Raw genomic sequence first — 16,905 nt, 5'->3', positions numbered from 1 at the left:
TTCAACAAGCCTTCTAAAATCTTGATCTCTGTTGGTATCTCTCCTTGATCCAAATTGATTTGACATATGTGCTGTTGTTTTAAACTGTTTTTTAAAAAAAAATTCATACTTGGGTTTGTTTGTTTTAAAAAATGTTTTTATATATGCAGTCATTTTAATTGTTTTTATATGTGACTGTTTTATATATGTTACTATATTATAAATCATTTTGGGGTGCCTCATGGGAAGCAATTCATAAATGTATTTTCTCCTTTTTTCTTTATTAAAGCAAGTAAAGTGTCTTACAGAAAACACATCATAGGTCTAACATCATAATTAATAAAAACAACAACATCAGGCTGCTTTAAATGTATTAATCACCATCACCAACATCATCAAGCCTGCATCAGTAAGAGGACCATACTCCTTTCCTCCACAGGGCAGCGTAAAACAGAAAACAAGAACAGTTTTTTTGCTGAGAAGGATATTTTGGGAGATATCCATTTCCTACATCTCCTGGCTGTAAAATAAGAGTAGATGTTTTATCATTACCAGTAGAATCGTTACTGCAATACTATAACATATTTATGCCAAAAAGCAGATTTATTTTGCAACAACTGCTATTGAATAAGATATAAATCTTGCTGAGGCTTCATCTTAGTTAAGTTATTCCACCTCCACCCCTCAAAAATACTGTGTGCTGACATTTGTGTTTTACACATAGTCAATGAATAGAGATGGGCCCTAGTCTTCAATATCTGACATGAAAAAGAATCCCACTGAAATCAGTGGAAGCGAGAGGAAGAATAAGTATTAAGTCCCTTGCATGCAGAAGTTGGAGAAATGCTATTGGGATACAGAGAGAACTGCTCAACACCTACTTTGCCTGTCTTTACCCAAAGGGAAAACAGTGTCCAACAATGCAAGGAGAGAGTTGAAGCCCAAGCTTGGTGGAAAAGGGGAATCCTGTAGACATAGTGTATCTTGATTTCAGTAAGGCTTTTGACAAAGTCTTCCATTATATTCTTGTGAGGAAGTTGGTAAATGTGAACTGGGTGAAGTTACGGCCATCTGCCATGTATGATCTAGCTGAGATTCCTGCACTGCAGGCAGTTGGACTAGAGGACCCTAAGAGCCCCTTACAACTCTACAGTTCTATGATTCCTCAGACGCAAAGTCCTCGTACAACAGTAGACTTGAGGATTGAAGGTGAATCCACCAGTTCTTGCCATGTCAATCTTCTGGCACTGGAACCCACATCTTGTCCCCTGAACAACAAAGGGGGCACCTCTATTACTGGACTCTGATGACTCAGCCAGACTCCTTGAGGAATAATGAAAGAACCAATAAGCTTTCCACAAATAAGTCCCTAAAGTTTGAAATCACACTGCCTGGAAAATGCAGATGGCTGCAGAAAAAGATACAGGCCTATTAGCTGACCAGATGCAGTATTTAGGGGGCAGGTCTTTTGTATAAACTATTCTTTCCACACTATAAAGCTCTGCCAGCTGCTTTTGTTGCCTCAGCTGTAGTTCAGAAACAGCCCCTTGGTCCTTGTCCAGGGTCCTGACACTAGCTTTCCCTTAAATTTCTAGTCTACTTCAGAATTTCAATCCTACTAGACTAAATCTTCCTAGACTATCACCTTCCCTTGATGATGCACACCACAATAGACTGGAGGAATGAGAAGCCCACACCCGGAATGTTTCTTTTGCATATACTGCCCTATCGGCCATGTATACTGATCGTGTGCACTCTCAGTGTTAGATAGGTGCAGAGAAAGAGTCACTCAGTTTTAATGTATTTTTAGGCTGGCTTTTAGGGCTTTTAAGGCCTGTTCCTCATAAGATATCAAAACACAAAATACATAACATTTAAAATATATCATGGATCCCAACTGAACAGCAGCAGGAATCCATAACAATACAACAACAATTAAAAACAGTCAGTCTGGCATAATATCATTAAAATCAGACAAAAATGTTGAAAATATTCTAGCAGGAATTCAGGGAGCAGCTAAGCAATGATTTGAACTCGGCTCCATGCTGCTATACCACACTAGCACCAGTGACTGTCATTCAGCACAACCTTCCGCTAACTGGTGCCATCTATAATGCCAAGCAGATGCTGTCCTCTGTAAAATATGATCCCTAAATCAAAGTGCAAATCTAACTCATCAGCTCAAAGTAATGAATTCTCTCTGGGGACAAAGGAGTTTGATCTTTTTCACTACCTCTTAGTAAGCAAGAAACTTTCTGTGTACCTACAGAGTTTTTGACAATTATTTATCACCTTGACCTTCTTGAGATTGCCTCGGCCACTCTAATAAAAACAGTTTTCTTCACCTGCGTACATTGCTCTGCAAAAATGCTATATATCTGAATGAGACAGAAATATTACAGTCATTTATAAGCCAGGCTTCTTCTTCAGCCACAACTCAAACCACAATGGTCAAAGATACAGCGCACAGGGTTTTATTCTTAATTTTAAAAGCTTCTAATTCTAAGCTTCTCAAACTGTGTTCCAGCAAAACCTGCAGTTCCTCAGAATGGTATTAAGGATCCTCAGAATATTCATGAATGAGAACCTTAGTAATGGTACCTGCATGTTTAGACAATGTCCTGAATGAAGAGTGTATGCTGTAGAATGTGCTCCAGAATCTCCTGAAACGAGCTAAGACATATATAGTAGAATATAGGAGCCTCTCAGTTCTAAACCTCTCTCTGAATTCACTTAGAATGGTCAGTCTTAGGAAAACCAGTCTCTGTACCTCCTTCACTTTCATGCGCGTGCACACACACACAATTTGCAGAATGTGGATAATTATACTTACCTACTTCGTGATCATTGTAGAGACACTAAGGTAATTACTGCCCTGGTGCTTTGCTCCTCCTGTAGTCATATTGCTGCAGTGCTGAGCTAAGACATGGTTTGGTAAGGTATGCTATCCGAACTTGGGCTGATGGTTATTTAGATATTTAATTAATGAATATACTGCCCTTTGCACAAGCCACAGGGTGAGTCAGGTCTCTCCAGCAAACCATGCACTGAATGCAGAGCTTGCCCTATGGTTTTACAGTTGATCTGGGCTAGTAGGGCATTTTAAGCCAACCTACTGTTTAGGTCAGTACAGCACAGCGGCAGAACAACCAATGGAGGAGCAAAGCAGCCATAATCTCCTATCCTGGGTGCCTGCATGTTTGTCTGCCCATGATAAACCATGTTCTATCTTGGCATACTGTACAAACAAGATCTGCATGAAGCAATTTCTTGCACACTTTGCTGCCGCACTATATATATTCTTAGAATTAAATTACTGAAGATTTAATGTGTACGCTACATCATTACTGCACATTCTCATAATATACACTGACTCTTGCTTCATCCGCTCCCCCCCCCATTCCCCATTGCTGTTTTCTTCTTATTGCCTTGCATAATTGGCTGAAGACATGACCTCATACAGTAGTACCTCGGGTTACAGACGTTTTGGGTTATGCATTTTCAGGTTACAGACACACTGAAACCCGGAAGCACCGGAATGGGTTACTTCCGGGTTTCGGTGCTCGCGCATGCGCAGAAGCACTAAATCACACTTTGTGCATGCGCAGAAGTGCTGAATCGCATCCGCGTGTGCGCAGATGTGGCACTGAGGGTTGCAAACGCTGCGGACTATGAACATGCCTCCCACATGGATCATGTTTGCGACCCGAGGTTCCACTGTATCTGTTGCAATTCTTCCTTCCAGTATTTCATGGGAGGAGATCATTCCCTCACTCTATAACACCGGTCCTGAAAGACTTACATTGGCTCCCAGTACAATTTCCAAGCACAGTTCAAAGTGTTGGTGCTGACCTTTAAAGTCCTAAATGGCCTCGGCCTAGTGTACCTGAAGTAACGTCTCCACCCCCATTGTCCAGCTTGGACACTGAGGTCCAGCTCCAGGGGCCTTCTGGCGGTTCCCTCACTGTGAGAAGTGTGGTTACAGGGAACCAGGCAGAGGGCCTTCTCGGTAGTGGTGCCCGCCCTGTGGAATGCCCTCCCATCAGATGTCAAGGAAAGAAACAACGACCTGACTTTTAGAAGACATCTGAAGGCAGCCCTGTTTAGGGAAGTTTTTAATGTTTAATGTTTTATTGTGTTTTTGATATTCTGTTGGGGGGCCACCAAGAGTGGCTGAAGAGGCCCGGCCGGATGGGCGGGGTATGTATGTATGTATAAATCAATCAATCAACCAATCAATAAAATAATGATAATATACTCCCGCCACAAAGGGTGCCACACTTTTAATATGCTTCTGCAGAATGCAGGGTGAGTGCAAATACCAATGGTTTCAGTAATGATTTGATTAGAGCTCTGCTGTGCTCTCTGAGCAGAACACTTCACATTGTACATGCATGCATGCACAGACACACACACACAGGGACACATTTAAAACATATCTGATCTATTTTTTTCTATCATGGGATAATTCCTACCATAACTGCTATAATCAGTCTCCAGCATTTGAGCAGTTCCAAGATCCACCTACTGCCTGAGTGGAGGGCCACAGACAATTGCTGCTCTATATGAACTAATTATTACTAAGGTTTGTGCATTTTGTGCTTTATAAATGTTTGTTTCCTGCCTACTGTGATTTACAGAATAGTTCCTCGTGCTTTTATATTTGTCTCTGCCCTGGTTTAAGAAGCTAACAATAGTAAATGCCCACTAGGGCATAAAATGACAAGGTCAAATTTAGGACAGCCAGACATTAAAAAAGGTGTCTTTTACTGAAACTGACAGGCTGTGATGTGATCTTTCTATCTGCCTTTAACAGGATGTCTTTTATTTTACCTGGGCAAACCAGTCCAGAGTTACAGGAAAATGTGAGGTAAAATCAGGCAAGATACAGCTTGATTATCACATGATGACTAAAGTATTAAGTGAGGAATAACAGATGGAAATTCCTTATATCCTCATATGCCTCAAACACAAAAGTTTTTAGTGGGGCCCGTTCAAGTATTTAAGCTTCAGGTCATGAAGTAGTAAGGAATCATAAGGAATCATAAGCATAAATGAACCAGCTGTGCCAGAGCTAAATTTACTGCTATTAAAATTCAACAGGCCCAATATTTCACTGCATATTTCACCGTTATTGGCTTCACTACCCCCGCCACACAACTTTTAAAGGATGTAATATTTGTGAATATGCCTCTTTGACATCAATAGCATTTACTTGTGAGTAAAGGCATCTTGCATAGGGTAAGTGTGTCAAACTGTGCTACTACCAAATGTTATGGCCATGCTAAAGGCAGAATATCAATTTATCATATATACTGCTTATCACTAAAGGCAACGTGGTTCGGATTTAAGAATCCCAATTCTTGACCAGCCTTCCAAAACCTTGAGCCTTTCAGATATTTTGGATCACGTCATCCCAGAACATCTGTCATGCAGATTGATGGGAGCTATAGTCTAAAACCTATAGAGGGCACGTGGTTGGGGAGTCTCTAGACAATTAATTCTCAAACTTGAGGCCAACCTGTTGGAAAAGCCTTTGTTTAGGTGTGAGGAAGATCATAAAGTTGACCCTCTTCAAATATTTCAGTGAGTTACCTTTGTTCTTTCTGCCTCTCACTACCAGCAACCTGCATGCACATTTGTGTTACTTGATAGTTACTTGATAGCAACCAAGGGACAGCAAAGGGAGAAATATTATTTTTGGTCTGACCTCTCACTTCATGGAAACTTAAAGCCCCAGGAATAGGCAATATGCTTTGGACTACAGCTTCCATTATCCCTGACCATTGGACATGTTGGCTGGGGCTGATGGGAGCTGAAGTCCAACAACATCAAGAGGGCGCCATGTTTGTTATCACGGCTGCAGCAGACAGAGGACAGAGCTTATCAGTCTGAACTTACACTATTAGTGCACCTAGCAGTATCACCGTTTCCAGTTCCAGGACAAGAGTAAATTTCACCATGCATTCTTCATACCTGACTCAAATGCACTTTCCATTACATAGGAGGGCATGGAGAAAGGTTGTGTATATGTCTGTCTGCGTTTTGTGCTTTCTAAAAGATTTATTGCAACCTCATTGCTGCCAGAGTGCTAACTGCCCAAGTTTCAGGCCTTGCACTATTACTATGTTGCAGGCCTGTTTATCAGCAACTGCTTGGTGATAAGATTCAGAAAGGGGAGAGAAAGAAGGCTGCTTTTAATATTTATAGCCAGGGCCTGGATCAGATAAATTCATTTTTGATTGGTCTGGGAAACAGCATGCTGCAGCTGAAGGTTCTAGTCGGTGAAAGATAGGCAGTTAACTGTCATTTGGGACTGCCAATTGGGAGTTAACTGTCAGTTGGGAAAGTTAGCAGATGACGGAGGTGTGAGGCAAGAGCAGAGAAGACTGAAGTGAAAGTAGACAAGCACAGAGCTGAATATTAAGCGATCCATCCCCAGAGTGTATTAACAGTACTGTGCTGGAGAAGATAGTAAAAAGGGAGACAGTGACTGGGTTGTTTTTGTTGTTATTTATTATGCAGTCTTCACTCTAAGGTCCAGGGTGGGTTTGCAACGTTAAAACACAACATGAAACAGTTTAAAATAACTACAGTGGTACCTTGGGTTACAGGTGCTTCAGGTTACAGACTCCGCTAACCCAGAAATAGTACCTCAGGTTAAGAACTTTGCTTCAGGATGAGAACAGAAATTGCGCAGTGGCAGCAGGAGGCCCCATTAGCTAAAGTGGTACCTCAGGTTAAGAACAGTTTCAGGTTAAGAACAGACCTCCAGAACAAATTAAGTTCTTAACCCGAGGTACCACTGTAAAGGTCTTACCAGAAGGTTACTCAAGCATGTTTTAGAAAACCAAGTAGCCATTAGTACAACCAGAAGCAGCTGGACCAGATTGTAAGTGAATTTGACTGGGACAGAGGCTTAAGGAATTTGGCCAGAGAATTGAGTCATTTAAAGGCTGTTGTCAGCAACAGGGTCTCTTAAGTCTTTAGAAACTGTCATCAAGGGCATACAAAACTGCAATGTAGCAGGATCCCCTTGTAAACAATTTTAGTTAATAGTTGCATCCCATCTCTAGTGCTGCTGTTCATGTCACACCTAACTGTTTTATATCAAGCTACTAGGACAGGCATAGGCAAACTCCGACCGTCCAGATGTTTGGGACTACAATTCCCATCATCCCTAGCTAACAGGACCAGTGGTCAGGGACTATGGGAATTGTAGTCCCAAACATCTAGAGGGCCGGAGTTTGCTTATGCCTGTACTAGGAAATTTCAAAGGTATTTTAAGGGAATGGGTGGCAGCAGAAAAGGGTCACGTTGAGAAACTCTTGAGTTATGGATAGGGAGACCCATGGAACCCTGCATTATAAAAAATTAAGAAGCACAAATACTTAAATTGTGTTTAGAAAAAGTGAGAATAAAGTTTCACCAGAGGTGGTGGCTGTGGAGACAAAATGAGAATTCATGGTAAATTCTGCCTCCATATTGTATGGGTCTCAAACAAACCAACAAAAACAGGTTAGTACCTGAGGACATAACAATGTCTCTTTGATACCCATCCTGAGACTGGCCTGACATTGTCATCATTTCTGAATAAGGAGCCTACAAAACAACACTCTTGCAAGCATATCTATGCCACTTGCTTAATAACCATAGGAAGCTGTCTTATAGAAGGTCACATGCTTTGTGCCCACCTAGCCCAATATTGTCTATTCCAACAAGCAGCTGCTTTCCAGAGTCTTAGACAGATGTTTTTTCCATCACCTGCTACCTAACAGGAGATGCCAGGAACTGAGTCTGCAGCAGGCCTCAGATAAAGCATATCCTCTTCTATTTAAGGTATGTTCAAGTCCCTGAGTAATTCCCTTTACTGTATCTCTTCCCAGAAATTGATGTAAAGCAGAGAGCATCTTAATAATAATAAATAAATAAAAATATAGCTACTCTTTTATCCTCCAACATATAGACCCCTTCCTTCTTTCCTTCTGGTTCTGAAGTTCCTATTTCCCCTCCGTTAAATAAATCAGAAGGCATGGGCCTATTTGGGTGTTCAGTTGAGTAAGGGGTTATCCTTGGGATCCAGTTTATGATCTTAACCTTTGTTTATTTCAATGTCATGGGATATGTCAATTTCTCACATCCTAAGGTGTCATCCCTGAGCCTGCTGGATTTGTTTGAGGATTAAAATTTAAAACCCATCTCAGCCTCCCTCTTGAAATGACAGCAGTACAGCATTCAGATTCAGAGTCTAAGTATTAGTGAAAATGTCCAACCAATTTAAGAAATCTGCCATTAAAATTCTAGTCAATGAATCCTACATGCACCTGTAGCTCACCTTACATGAGTGAATAATTACACAACATGGTATTTGTGAGTCGGAGAGCTTTTCCTTGAGGACTTTTATGTTCATGAGCAGAAGGCCTTTTGCTTCTACTTCACCTTCTTGTTGAGTGCTGATGTTTTATGCATTGCCTTCTCTTACCAGGTAATCTCTTGCTGATTATAGTTAGCAGTATAGTCAGAGCTGATTTTTCAGCATAAATAAAGCTCGAAAAGACCCATCTACCACAGCTACACTGTGCCTTTTTGCTAAAAACCAAGCACAACAGAGAAGTACATGGCAATGAAGTCACTCACTCTTCCTTTACGTGTATTTGGATGTTTAAAAGATGGCAGGGTTTATTCACAATCGCCAATATCTATTGACTATTAATCTTGAGATTACTGCTGGTAATGAACGCCTCTGCAGGTAAATGGATTTCTATTTCAAAGTAATATTTTCATTACCTTTGAAACAGAGCATGAAAGATCACTCTTTAATGCACTTATCTGTTCATCCAAACTGTAATTTAAATGGAAATATTTTTACAGGTCATATAGCCTGCTGTATAAGGCACAATAAATTCACTAAGCTTTAAATGCCTCTTCCTAGAAGGGAACAGAGTCCAAACCAATCTAAAACATTAAAGCATACCAAATATTGGCAAGGTACTATTTCCTTACTTAGCTTGACCTCAGCTGATACAAAATGTAATAAACATATACTTAAGGGCTCATCTTTCCTCCTCTTGATCCTAATTCCGGCATATACTAATAGCTGATAATGCAGATTTTTTGTTGTTGTTCATTATTGCTCGGGAAGAGGGTCACATTGGAAAGGCCTCTTGCATTACTCATGCACTGCTTGTCAGCACACAGACTGGAGCAAGATTACCAATACAGCTGTCTAATTTTGCTGAGACAGTTGATGTAAGCACTTGAATATTCGCTGCCTGCACAACCAGAAGCCAGCATGTTGGAAAAACATAATAGAACTATAGCTTTTTCTTGTATGCCCCCATGTGATTGTGAAAAATGGGGAAGAGATGTGCTTTTCTTGCCCAGACATATGGTGGTAACATGCAAGACTAATCTAGGACCTGTATGCTACACTTTATTACATAAGGGTGGTTTGCATATACGCACACAGGGACTCTTGCTGTCTGAAACTGCATTGGGATGGTGGTACCCAGCACTGTGCCAACACAGGCTGAACATGAAACTATAGGCAGCTGCCTCAGAACCACAGGGAAGAAGCCAAGGACTGGTCCACGTAACTGAAATTTCAACAGTCTTCTTTCCAATCGCCTGATTGTCCAAAGCGATGCTCCAGAGTCTTGTCCCACATCTTGCGCCTTCTTTCTCTAATGCACAGATGCTTCCTAAGCCTTTAAGTCTCACAATCCACCAAACTGCTTATGTGAATATTCTGTCCCAGTTTTACCTGCTACCTGGTTGATTCTATCACCCCATCTATCATTTGTTTGTCCAGGCAAAAAAAAAAAGCAACGGGAACACCAATGTTGTTATTATTATTGTAAGTACAAAGGTGAGCCAAAGTGAATTACAGACACAATATAAACACTAAAACTAATTACAACAAACACAACCAATAAAAGAAGGTAAAGAAAATTGCTTAAGCCTCTTTGTATATGTTGATGGACTAGTTGCATGATCAAATATTTGTCATGGGTGATGTAGGAAAAGCTGGGTGGGAAGTTTAGCATTGAATATGAACTAAAGACACAATGCTAAACTTCCCACCCAGCTTTTCCTACATCACCCATGGCAAATATTTGATCATGCAACTAGTCCACCAACATATACAAAGAGGCTTGTGTATGAACTAAAGAAGGGATGTGGATGGCACTGTGCATTAAACCACAGAGCCTAGGTCTTGCTGATCAGAAGGTCAGAGGTTCAAATCCCCGCGACGGGGGGTGAGCTTCCGTTGCTCGGTCCCTGCTCCTGCCAACCTAGCAGTTTGAAAGCACCTGAAAGTGGAAGTAAATAGGTACCGCTCCGGCGGGAAGGTAAACAGTGTTTCCGTGCACTGCTCTGGTTTCACCAGAAGCGGCTTAGGCATGCTGGCCACATGACCCGGAAGCTGTACGCCGGCTCCCTCGGCCAATACAGTGGTGCCTCGCAAGACGAAATTAATCCATTCTGCGAGTGTCTTCGTCTAGCGGTTTTTTCGTCTTGCGAAGCAACCCTATTAGCGGCTTAGCGGATTAGCGCTATTAGCGGTTTAGCGGCTATTAAAGGCTTATCGGCTTAGCGGATTAGCTGTTAAAAGGCTATTAGCAGCTTAGCAGCTTAGAAAAAGGGGGGGGGAGCGAAAAAAAATCTCAAGACTCGCAAGACATTTTCATCTTGCGAAGCAAGCCCATAGGGAAATTCGTCCTGCGAAGCAACTCAAAAACAGAAAACCCTTTCGTCTAGCGGGTTTTCCGTCTTGCGAGGCATTCGTCTTGCGGGGCACTACTGTAAAGTGAGATGAGCGCCACAACCCCAGAGTCGGCCACAACTGGACCTGATGGTCAGGGGTCCATTTACCTTTACCTTTTATGAACTAAAGAATATTTTTATAAGGGCTGGATATATGTTTGTACCTACAATGCCATTTATGGAACTGAACAACATCTAAGCAATACAGGAGAGTTCAACAACTATAAACCCCCTGAGTCAAGCATGGTCCTCAGAGATGCCACCTGGCCTCTAATTTAGCAATCCAAGAGCAACAAAAGCGTGCACAAAGCATTGTCATATACCAATTTAGATTGGTGTTTTGGCTGGCCACTGTTCTTATACTCTTCTCAAAATGGTGCTTCCAGAAGTCTACTTCCTAAATACAGCAATATAAAATAATCTATGATTATCTTTAATCTTATTATAGAAGGGGTGGTTAACTTCCCAGTTCAGGAGCCTGACCCTGCCTCCAAGCAAATTTTTCTGGCCACCTATGACCCAACTGATTTTGGCAGCAAAAATAAAAGCATAAATTAGACACAGCATTGGAGTGGGCAGAGCCCAGCATTTAATGAGCAGATAGTGGGTGACAACACTTTTCCTCAGCTGATCCGCATGAATCAGCTGAGTGGAGAGGCTGTGTGTCTGTGTTCCTGTGTATACGCTCTGCCTTTGCGTCCATGACAGAGTTTGCATGTGATAGTGTGAAGTGACCACATCCACTTTTGGCCACACACACACTGCAGGCATGAGGCTCCTCAGGATTGGCCAAAGGTGAATGTAGACCACAGGTCAAAATAAGGTAGCCATCCTTGATTCGAAATATGCAGAGGTGAATGGCATCTTGTTGGAAAACAGGATATGCAATATTAAGAGCGGATCACAAAATTTGGCATAACTTTGTATTATGTTGTGTTTACTAGCATATTTGCTCATTAAAGCTGCATTGCTTTATTTGTCTTAAATGTTGGACCCAATTAACTGTCAAATGCAACCCCAGGATACTTCTTATCTTGTGAATTTTAAATACAGAGGTGTACAGAAATCTATTCTTTTATAAATTTCAGGAAAAAGCCTGCTGTGTTATGTCTGTCATTTAAACCTTTTTGATTAATCCGTATCAATCAAAGATCATTAATGGTAGTAAATTGTGCATTTTGATTTTTCAATTAAATAGCAGGATCAGATGAAGCACAAACTACAAAGAGATGATTCTTTAATGGCTTCATAATTGCATTATGATTTTACAGCTGCAATAAAAAAATGAATTACTACAAGGCAAAATAAGCATAGAATCACTGGGATAATATGAAAAGGGCTTCCAATTCGTTTTAAAGTAATTCCATTATCCATTCCTTGCACAGATATTCACACATGAATTTGCAATCCCTGGAAGAGCCAAATATTAATTCATTGCCCCCCCCCCCATAATTCTAATTAATAATGAAGAAATAAAATTAATAATGAGTTTTAAATACCTGATGAAGCTCCCTCTGTGGGGGCTATTCCATAGTTTAGGTACTACAACTGAAAAGGCCACCTCTGTCTCTCAACTCCACCAGATACACTTTTGACCTCAAAACTCAAATCTTGAACAGATGCATACAGAATAAGATGGTTCCTGATAAAATTTTGATACCAGGCCATTCAGGGCTTTAAAGAGAAAAACCAGTGCCTTCAATGAACCCCCAAAACAAACTGAAAGCCAGTGAATCTGGCAAAAAACATAGTATACTATACTACCAACTCCAGGTACAACCCAAGATACAAACCACCTCATTCTAAACTGACGGAAGTTTCTGGACTGTCTTCAATGGTAGTCCCAAGTGCATTGTAGTAACTGGAAATCCACTATGTTAACTGAATGAGAAATGTATTTTATATTGAAGGGAGTAGTTTGAATGTACAGTGGTACCTCGGTTTACGAACTTAATCCATTCCGGAAGTCCGTTCTTAAACCAAAGCCATTCTTAAACTGAGGCACACTTTCCCTAATGAGGCCTTCCACTGCTGGTGCCCTTCCACCATTCGGCTTCCGTTCGTAGACCAAGATAAAGTTCACAAACCGGAACACTACTTCTGGTTTTGCGGAGTTCATAAACCGAATAGTTCGTTAACAGGGCTGTTTTTAAACCAAGGTACCACTGTGCTGAAATTCTTGTAAGTACAGGGAGACCTTAGATTAAAATTAAATTCTTCACTATGTTGAGCAGAACAGTACACCTAATGGATAATGTTGGAAGCTTCAATAATACAAAGCATCATTGGCAAAAATTTCAAAGAAAACAGCCCCATAAGCAGGCACATTTAATCCAATACCTTTCTTGCCAAATAACACTGAAAATATTCTTATAACTTCAAAATTCAGCAATCTACTAATAGATTGCTGATAATGTTGATTTTTGAATAAAAACACCTGATAGTTAATTATCTGTGTATTTCCTAAGTAAATGTAAGTTCATAATCAGCAATACTGAAGATTCTTTGATGTTCAGATATTTAAGCAGATATTTTCCTCTCAATTCAGATACATAGTTTATTAAGTATAACAATGCAAAATGAAACGCAAATGTAGCTGTCTTGATCCATAAGTGCGAAAATCCACAGCCTTTCCTAATATAAAGACTGCCATGCAACTCTAGTTCTGCTCACTGCCTAACCAGAAACATGGGTAACTGCTGGAATTCGTTTCTAAAAAGTTGGAGGTCAGCCTTTGTTTTTTTGTTGCAGGATTCTAGGTATAACCAGCAACTTGCAACAAGCTGGTAGAAACTAATCCAATCTATTCCGTGGTCTTGATCTCGTGTTTGAGACTAAATGCAGACTTTATTGCTATACCGAACCAAATTTTGTTATTTCCTCCACTCCCTGCTTTGTCTAACATCCAGTCTGATAAAGAGCTCTGGAAAGCTCTTTTATGTCTTCTGCTTGATAAAGATACTCTCCAACTGCAGGACTTTAAAGGGTCTACCTTGAGCCATCGTCTACCAAACTTCTATTTTGGAAACATTTTTCAACTGATGTTCATATTTTAGATGTTAAGCTATGGCAAATCAAGCTAAACAGAATCAGAATGGTTAGAGACCATAGAATAATAAGAAATCCAAGAATTAAACGTGAGTGTTCCTTTGCACTGATATTAACTCAAAATTCTTTGTACCCACCCTTTCAGATCTGAAGCAAAATTATAATAGAATTTCTTTAAAAAGATAGCATTTTCAAAGACAAAGCAAGATGCTTGGATGGGCAGAACTGTTGTTATTTATCCCATTGTCAGCCTTCACTTCAGCACAGAAACAGCCATGAGTGGAGTCATACTTGAAGATGTAGACCATGTAGTTCAGATCAATGAAAGGGTCATTGATAGCCACAACCTCAACTTTACCAGAGTTCACTGCAGCTCTGGTGACCAGACGGCCAATGCCGCCAAATCCATTAACTCCGATTTTCACCATTTTCATCTCTGGAAATTGTGCTCCCAAGGGGTCTCTGACCTAACTCCAGTTCGTTGATCATGCTCTGATTTTTTTAAAAATGTGTCTTGTTAATTGTGTTCACATACGGGGCTGTGTTTTAATATTTATTGAATGGGCATGGTCCACCACGGCATTACAAAGTATGGTGTGAAATATCAGGATCACGTTCTAGATGCACCGGTGGCCCAGATTCTTCCAGGTTCATTTCAGGGTGCCAGTGCTTACTCAGAAAACCCACAATGGCCTGGGTTCTCCAAAGAGCTCCTCTCTTTATTTGGCTGGTTAAACAATCTATGGCCATTTAAATGTGCTTATGGAAGAGGGGTTCATCGGTTGTTGCTGCTGTTATGATTGTTGTTGTTGTTGTTTAGGCGTCTAGTCGTGTCCGACTCTTCGTGACCCCATGGACCAGAGCACGCCAGGCACTCCTGTCTTCCACTGCCTCCCACAGTTTGGTCAAACTCATGCTGGTAGCTTTGAGAACACTGTCCAACCATCTCGTCCTCTGTCGTCCCCTTCTCCTTTTGCCCTCAATCTTTCCCAACATCAGGGTCTTTTCCAGGGAGTGTTCTCTTCTCATGAGGTGGCCAAAGATGTTTTGTATTTTCATGCTGTAAACCACCCTGTGATCTTCAGATGAAGGGTGGTAGATATATATAAGATGTTATGTTATGTTATGTTATGTTATGTTATGTTATGTTATGTTATGTTATGTTATGATTTCAGTTTCAAGTTTCACCACCCCACTGCCATTGTTCCCTGCTGTTCATCCTCTGCCTAATTGCTACCACCAGCTTGCTTATCAGGCACAGCCAATGAGCAAGCAGACAGTGGCAGCTACTTCCCTTTCTCACCAGCTTTGTGATTTGCTTCCCTCTGGACCAGAGTGAGAGGCAAGTGAACAAACAGGATACAGTGGTGAAGAAGAACAGCAGGCCCAGAGGGTTCTTGCTGGTGGGCACACAACCGAGGGGAGGCCCCTCAACAGGTGTCCAGCCATGCTGACCCTTGATGGCAACCCTGCTTTCCATGAGAAGGGGCAGGTGTCCCAAGGCTGAAGAATGAACTTTACCCTGAGATATGCAGCACTCCTTCTTTACTGGTCTACTGGAGGCAGAGGAGAAACAAAATGAACAAGATCCAACTCTTCTGCATGGCCTTCAGATCAACTGGCTAGTCTTGTTTTCTTACAGTGGTCCTGCTTTTTTATGGTTTCACTGGAGGGATTTATTCACATTTGTTTACTTCGTCTTATTTGCTACTGTACAGTACCTTGAGCACTGGAAAAGCACCTAACAAGTTATTTAAATAGATCAGTAATGTACCAGTGACACTTTGACACAACAACACAATTCTTTTAATATATGAAATCGTTGTAATTGGCTTTCTATATATATATATACATATTATTGTTGATGCTCTTGCTGGTAAATTGCTTTAAGATATTTCATAGGAAAGCATTCATAAATGGAATTAAATAAACAGTACACTGCACCAGCTCACATTTTACTAATGAGTTTTGCTTATTGCAGAACAGGCCTCTGTGGCTTATGAACTCACCCTAACAGCCAGAAAATGTGGCCAGCTTGGCAACCACTCATGTTTTGCAACCCCAGGCAGGCAACAAAAGCCGGATATTTTATGAAGCTTCCTTGTGTGCTGTCTTACATATACTATGAACGGTGCAATAGTATATGAGTGACAACATTCTGCCTGCACCAATGCACCTTCTCCTCTCCAAGGCCCACAAATTTCTAATTTCATTTCAACAGACTTTCAGAATCTTTCCAATAGCCCTGCCATTTTATGCTGTGGATTAAACCACAGAGCCTAGGACTTGCCGATCAGAAGGTCGGCGGTTCGAATCCCCGTGGCGGGGTGAGCTCCCGTTGCTCGGTCCCTACTCCTGCCAACCTAGCAGTTCGAAAGCACGTCAAAGTGCAAGTAGATAAATAGGTACCGCTCCGGCGGGAAGGTAAACGGCGTTTCCGTGCGCTGCTCTGGTTCGTCAGAAGCGGCTTAGTCATGCTGGCCACATGACCGGGAAGCTGTACGCCGGCTCTCTCGGCCAATAAAGCGAGATGAGTGCCGCAACCCCAGAGTCGGTCACGACTGGACTTAATGGTCAGGGGTCTCTTTACCTTTACCTATAAAGTACAGAGCTTATACTAGTATGTCAAGTAATATTTGTAAATAAGGCAAAGATCCACTTTGTATCAGGAAGAATTCATGGCCAGTCAGTATTTCTAATTAGCTATGTGTCATTTTCTTATAGTTGGCTGCTTTGCTGATGTCAGGCTGATGGTTAGGAAACTGAATGGTGCTCTATACAATCCCAGCTCTGAAGAGGGAGGAAAGAATTTGCTTTCAGCACATGCCAATTCTACAGCTTCACATTTTTATTCTAGACAGATTTCATACAGCAACTGCAGCTAACTGTTATATGGGGTGATCATCACTGATATTGTATTGCGCTAGTTTACATTAAATTATGATAGATAGATAAATAATTTTATATTTTCTAGACACACTTGGATGCAAACAGGCACGCATAAAATAAACACCTGGAGTCCTGTGCCCAGTTCCAGGCACCACAATTTAAGGAGGATATTGACAAGCTGGATGTTCCCTTCCTTCTCTCCTCTGGCACCCCCTTTACTCT

General features: G+C 41.2%; 1 protein-coding gene and 1 long non-coding RNA gene across 8 annotated transcripts in view; both read right to left on the bottom strand.

Moving 5' to 3' along the window:
• The window catches only part of GRIA4 (glutamate ionotropic receptor AMPA type subunit 4), a 214,051-nt gene that overhangs the window by 173,794 nt on the left and 23,352 nt on the right, over positions 1 to 16,905 (bottom strand). The gene's annotated exons all lie outside the window — the stretch shown is intronic.
• Positions 264 to 16,512, bottom strand: LOC308475444. Of its 2 annotated transcripts, XR_013985201.1 has the most exons (4): positions 15,098 to 16,512; positions 5,881 to 6,472; positions 2,247 to 2,357; positions 264 to 499 (listed from the first exon to the last, which is right to left on the bottom strand). It is a non-coding gene; the product is annotated as an uncharacterized lncRNA (long non-coding RNA). The 2 variants fall into 2 exon arrangements; XR_013985202.1 differs by lacking the exon at positions 2,247 to 2,357.

Source organism: Podarcis pityusensis (genome assembly GCF_964106645.2).
Source record: "Podarcis pityusensis genome assembly, chromosome: 4".
In the NCBI taxonomy this organism is placed as follows: domain Eukaryota; kingdom Metazoa; phylum Chordata; class Lepidosauria; order Squamata; family Lacertidae; genus Podarcis; species Podarcis pityusensis.
This window is presented reverse-complemented; position numbering and strand designations above follow the sequence as displayed.